Source organism: Halictus rubicundus, chromosome 10 (assembly GCF_050948215.1).
Source record: "Halictus rubicundus isolate RS-2024b chromosome 10, iyHalRubi1_principal, whole genome shotgun sequence".
Taxonomy (NCBI): domain Eukaryota; kingdom Metazoa; phylum Arthropoda; class Insecta; order Hymenoptera; family Halictidae; genus Halictus; species Halictus rubicundus.
This window is the reverse complement of record NC_135158.1, coordinates 9,656,451-9,663,047: the sequence shown is the minus strand read 5'-3', so window position 1 is coordinate 9,663,047 and position 6,597 is coordinate 9,656,451.

The window sequence follows — 6,597 nt, the reverse complement described above, 5'->3', positions numbered from 1 at the left end:
TCGTTGAATTTGATCAATTATATTACGATGGTTAGATATTTGAATTGTTTTAAATTGAAATAAAAATGTTTAGCTTACGTTATCGTTGAACTCGGAGGACACAGACATTCAAACTTTTCAATCAACTTATCTTTGAATTTTAATCTATACCATTGTCTGTTTGACTTCAGTACAAAATGCGTTACTTGTTATCACAGGATTTTATTTCAGTGAATTATTGATTCAGTTATCATTGTATGTTGAAAGGTTTACGAAATTTTATGGTGCGCAAGGTGGCGAACACTTCTCTTCATCCAAATTCGTTTGAATTTCCAATCGCGCCAGCGAGAAATTATTGTCAAAATAAAAGTTTGATTCTTTATAATATTGACTGAACATTTGTTGGAGCCTGAACCAACATTCCTTAATCATCCAAAGACCTCTTATCCCATCACATCTTTTTCTTTCTGGATCTCCAGGAATTTCGAAGGTAAAATACACAGTCGTCTACGTTCCCAATTTTAAGGGGATACATCAAATTGATTTTCAAACCTGCTCCCGTGGAATTTTTCGAACGTTTGAGGGTTCAAAATAAAGCAGGGGAAGTGTACATTGTTATACGTACGTTTAGGTTAAACAAGAAATACAAAAAAAGGGAGAAATTAATTAAACTCAACTGGCAGTTCCGGGAGAGTTAAAGGAATATTTCGAATTGATTTTAGCGTGTGTTCCTGTAGGAATTTTCGAACTTTTGAGGGCTCAAATTGTAGCTGGAAGATCGTACATTACGATAGGTGCATTTGAATTGAAAGATAAATACGCAAACAGATAGAAGAAACAATAAATTCAAACTGATAGTTTTGAAGGAAAACGAGAGCAAATGATTTGTGCCACTGTTCCCATAAGACATAATGCATAATCCGGCACGAATTATTTGCTCCCTTTAAACGTCCGTACAGCGCCATATCCTGCAGCGGCAAAACACTCAAACTGTTAGCCAAATGTTACCGACAGAAGGTAATCTTTGGCGATAGTGGCGCCAATAGTGGCGGAATCAAGAAGCTCGGCCAGGGGGTCCGTACAGCGCCATTTCCTGCAGCGGCAAAACGCTCAAACTGTTAGCCAAATGTTACCGACAGAGGGTAATTTTTTTTTTTTATTTATTACGCATTAGGCCAGAACTGGCCTATCAGCGGACATACATAAAGAAATTAGTGCTGATAATAAGTAACAGACAATACGCCTCTCATACATCAATTACAGAGGGTAATCTTTGGCGATAGTGGCGCCACTGGTGGTGGAATTAAGAAGCTCGGCCAGGGGGTCCGTACAGCGCCATTTCATGCAACGGTAGAACGCTCAAACTGTTAGCCCAATGTTACCGACAGGTGAGCGATAGTGGCGCCACTAGTGGCAGAATCAAGAAGCTCGTGTCTCACGATCTGAAATACCGACATTTCTGACGCCCTCTACTCTGACGAACGATAAATCTTGTAATTAGATCCACGAAAACTTTAGACCATATACCTATGGTAAATGATGAAGATACGACCCTGACCTAGGCCTGCAGCCAAGTTCGCGTATGCGAGCCGAGCTCGGGTCAAGTCGAGCCGGGACTCGCTTTTCGAATCGAGTCGAGTACTCGCATAATGCGAGCTACTCGGATATTTCATTCTGCCACTAGCGGCGCCACTATCGCTCACCTGTCGGTAACATTTAGCTAACAGTTTGAGCGTTTTGCCGCTGCATGAAATGGCGCTGTACGGACCCTCAGGCCGAGCTTCTTGATTCTGCCACTGGTGGCGCCACTATCGCCAAAGATTACCGTCTGTCGGTAACATTTGGCTAACAGTTTGAACGTTTTGCCGCTGCAGGAAATGGCGCTGTACGGACCCCCTGGCCGAGCTTCTTGATTCCGCCACTATTGGCGCCACTATCGCCAAAGATTACCTACTGTCGGTAACATTTGGCTAACAGTTTGAGCGTTTTGCCGCTGCAGGAAATGGCGCTGTACGGACGCTTGAGGAGTGCGAATAATTCGTGCCGGATTATATATTGTTTCTTATGTGGAAAGCGGCAAGAATCATTTGCTCTGGTCCTCCTGAAAGCTGTCTATTCGAATTTATCAATTTTTCGACATAATCTCAAACTTTCTTACGAACTTCAATGTAGCTCTCAAAAAGAGCAGTATTCCACCTTTAATTTGAGCCTTCAACCTTTCGAAAGTTCCTATGGAAATACATTTTAAAATTGACTAGAAGAAACCCGGTGTGGGTCGCGGCTATTTTGGCCAAGCTGACGGTCGGGTTTTATCGTTTGTTCGACATATTTCCGTATCTCTGTTTAAAACAAAATGATGCTATCATCAAATACGATCTTTAGGAGAATTATTTAAGAACACATTCTAAAGAGAAGGGAAAGTGTGGATCTTGAGGATAGCAGAGGACACGAGGAAATCTAGGGAAAGGTGGAAGAGTGAGGGAGATGTTATAAATGGAAAAAGATGATTCGGGAAAGTGGAGAGTTTACGGTAGGGAAGGAAGGATCCAGTGGAGCTCTCGAAATAGTTTCCCCGTGCCAATAAAACTGCAAATCGAATGGAATTCTTGCCAATCCGAGAGTCCGTATCCCGATCACGATTCTCGCAGAGGATCACGGTCGAAAGTGGACAGTCTCTGGTACTTCGCGTGACAAAATCGGCGGCGATTTCGGTGATTGATGAAGTACCGGCTAAGAATGTCCTAATCGGTGATCGGGCCCTACTAGGCCTCATTATGAACAGCCAGGAGAGTCAGCTGGACCAGAGTTTTATCTCGGATCTGGGGGGCTAGCCTTGTTAGCAAGCTGAACTATGGACTATTACATTTATCTAACCCGATCCAACGAAGTCGGGACACCGTCGTTGGTTTCTCGGTACGGCAGTGATGGATATTTCACGGTGAACGTCGTGACACTGTCGCGCGTTCGAACCGAAAAACTCAGCCTGTCTCCTCTCTCGCTCGAAGAAACATGCCCTGTAATCCTAATTCCTCTCCTCCAACCATCTTCTCATTAGCATCCAGCTTGCCCCCTCTCGATTTCGTCCTTTTAACCGGGAATCATGTTCAAAGTTTCCTGTACGGATCGCGCAGTAGTGCGGACAGAGTCATTAGCAGATCAGGATTAGATACTCGATTCGGGACTTTCGTAACCGGTAGAAGAAACTTTCACGGCCCCTTGAAATTCTAATTATAATATAATCTCTTAGTAAAATCTTATAATAAAATTTATCAAGCTCCATATTCATTCATTCGACACTAGTGGACGAAATATTTACAGCGTGTTTGGTGCAATACTTGATTTTTAATTGCTTTTTGTTGGTTGGTTCAAATCGCCCTTTCGATCATCAATCGAGAATTTCGTAATAAATTGTTCAACAGTAATAGCAAAAACGGAGGCTAGAAACACGATCAACACTTCCGGCCATAAGAGAAATCCACGATGACACTGGTCTCTGTCTTCTCGAATATCCAAAGATCAATTAGGCAATTATAAAATCATTGCCGACACAGCGAACCGCGATAAAAGCCACTTAAACCAACGATTGCATTACCGTTGCGTCGCCGCGGATGAAACACGGAACGATAAAAGGGACGACCGTCCATTCATCTTTTTTTTTCCTTTTTTGTTGCTCGTTCCTCGGCGTTATAAACTAGGATTTATTCGGTTTATCTGTGTACCACATCTATCGCGTCGAGATTCACGATAGGGCCCGGTAATCTAGCCCGAAGTTTCTTTTACGTGGACGCGACGTGATCAAAATTTGTAAACCAGTTTTTCATCTAAACATGGCCTTTGACTCGTTGTTCTCGGTAAGAACCGGCACCGAGAAAGCAGACACGACGACCGGTTGTCGCAGTCCAGTTTATACTTTCCACGGAATCGTCTTTTGGATTCTGGCATGCGGAATTTTCGGTTTCCGTGGAAGCTGAACGGGACCAGTTGACGTATCGTTCATACAAGGAATAATAACGCTGAACGAGATCGTAAAAGAGTGACGACATTCTTCCTGGTTCTGAATTTATGCGAAGATGGTGGTCCGCTTACGTTTCGACTTCGAGATTGATCCTTCGACAGTACTTTGAAATGTAATTTGTTGAACAAAGCCTTACAGGTTTTCAGTAAGAAGTTCCCAAAAATCACGTTTCATTGCTTTTTGACTGACCACAACCCCGGATGTTAGGAAGACGACAGATATAATATTGTGTGCATATTATGATACATGATTAAATACATTAAGTCAAAAATATTAAGGAGACTTTCAAGGATCATCATCATTATCAAGGACAGTTTTCCATCTTTTCTGCAAATTGTGCCTTTGTATAGTTGACTGTGTGGACCCAAGGCTTCTCGATAATTCTTGTATACTTAATTTTGGATCAGCTTCTACTAGAGATTTTAGGGTGTCATCATGAAATTCAACTGGTCGTCCACTTCGAGGCCTGTCGGAGAGATCATAATCACCAGCAGTAAACCGTCTGAACCAACGTTGACAGTTGTTCACCTTCAATACATCTCCATAAACATCGCAAATTTTCTTTGTTGTTACCGTTGCATTAAATCCCGCATGAAAAGGAAAAAGTATGCAATGACGAATATGATCCTCGGAAGGTGCGGACGCCGCCATTTTATTACAGGGTTGTAAAAAAATGATACTTTTTAGAATATTTTGAACAGAGGCTGCTTTACCGAAAACAGTAAAAGAATTCGTGTTTCAACGATCGGTACAGAACTAAAGGCAAAACAAATTCTTTGCAAATAATTGATTACTTATGGGTACCCTTATGTTTTTCACAATTTTTGTCAGCCATCCTTGACCAAATTACCTTAAACGATAGTAGAACTGGCAACAGTCCCTTAACACGTATGCAGTTAGGGGATGCCACGAATGCAACTGTGTCTGTAATCTATTCCTCGAACCATCGTGGCAGTACCACCGTGAACGTTTCCACGGTATGGTTCACAGCATTAAGTATCAATCACGATAATTGCCATCAGCGACCGGTGCACAGCGCCTCGCAGAACCACAGCGCAAGGAAAACGTTGTTTCAGGAAATTATCCGGCGAGGGCAGTTTCCGATGTCGCCGGCGATGCGCACGTCGAGACTGTGGGTCCGGCCGCAAGATAAAGCCAGAATTATGATGGTCCCCGTTTAAGACAATTAAGGTAGAACCGGTTAACAACACGTGTTACAACCAAAGCCCTTCCCGTATCTCCACTTCGGACTCATAACCCGGCGTCATGTCTTCTAACTAGGTTCGCTTAAGCTACCCTTAATCGCGGCGAAACTATTGTCACAGGCTAACAAGAAGAGCCAGGTTGTTTTCCGGACAACGTTATCGCGGCCCGGTTAATTTCTAGCCGGGAAAGTCCTGTCGTTGGAGGAGCGACGCAAGTAGCAACGTTTCGTAGGACAATTGTTGATCGTTCGCGATCCACAGAGATCGGGAGATAGCGACTATGCCGGTTCGACGATGTCATTTGTTACCGGTATATCTGATCTATCGCGCATGCGCGTTGCCTGCTCGAATACGGAAGGGCACTATTTGCTAGCCGAAAATTGCTGGCTCTCGTTTTCGGATAGATCGATTCATTCAAAAATCGTCTCATCTCACTTGGGGGAAATACATTTTGAAATGACTTTTTTCAAGATTTTTGAAATAAATTTCTTATTTCTGTACACTGCTCAGGGTATTTGGACAACTGTGTCCTGAGAATTAAATTGGGCCACGATTATCATCTTATTTTGAGAATGTTACTAAATAAATTTAGATGCCAGCAATATGTTTATTATCAGCAGAGGAGACACACTTAAAAGCATTTAATACAGAAGGACTGAGAAAGCTTGTTCCAGATTTTTAATTAAACACTGTAAAATTTTTTACAGCGTGATCTAGCACGATTTTCTCCTCAAGTCACAGAAGATGCTAGTTTATGACGTCGTTTGAAGCTAAGTTCCACGAGTCTGGAGATGATCGCTGTCGGCAAAAATGCGTCCAAGGGGCAGATGCTCTGAAAAATCGCCGTCGATCCTCGTGTTAGTCTCTTTGCACTTGACCGTTTCCAACTGAGATAATTCATCATAATTTTGCAACGTTATCGGGGGAAACTGTTGCTCTATATTCGTCTTCGGGCCGCAGCGGCGACTCGCCGCTTTCGCGCTATAATTAGACTGTTTAAGAACGGTCTGAATATGCACGCGGCGTATGTAACAATTAAAATAATCACAGATATTAACGGGGAGCAGGAGTTAAGCGGATCTACACGGGAATTCGTGCGAGTATCATTAATCTGTGTGTCGAAGCGATTCAGCGTTTCAACACCGCGACCAATCGGGTGATTAAATAATTAGGGGAACATTATACGCGATCAATATTAGCCGGCCGGGGCCCATTTCAGAAATTACTATTACATTAAATAGTACATGCTATTAAGTATTTCGTAAACGGTATCCGTTCGTCCCGCAATACTATTCCCACAGATCTCTGTTTTTCTCTCTCGTAGTTTTATTTTACACCTTTCCCGGTACAACGGATCGGTAATTATGTAATTAGTACCTTCTCTGAAAATGTTACTTA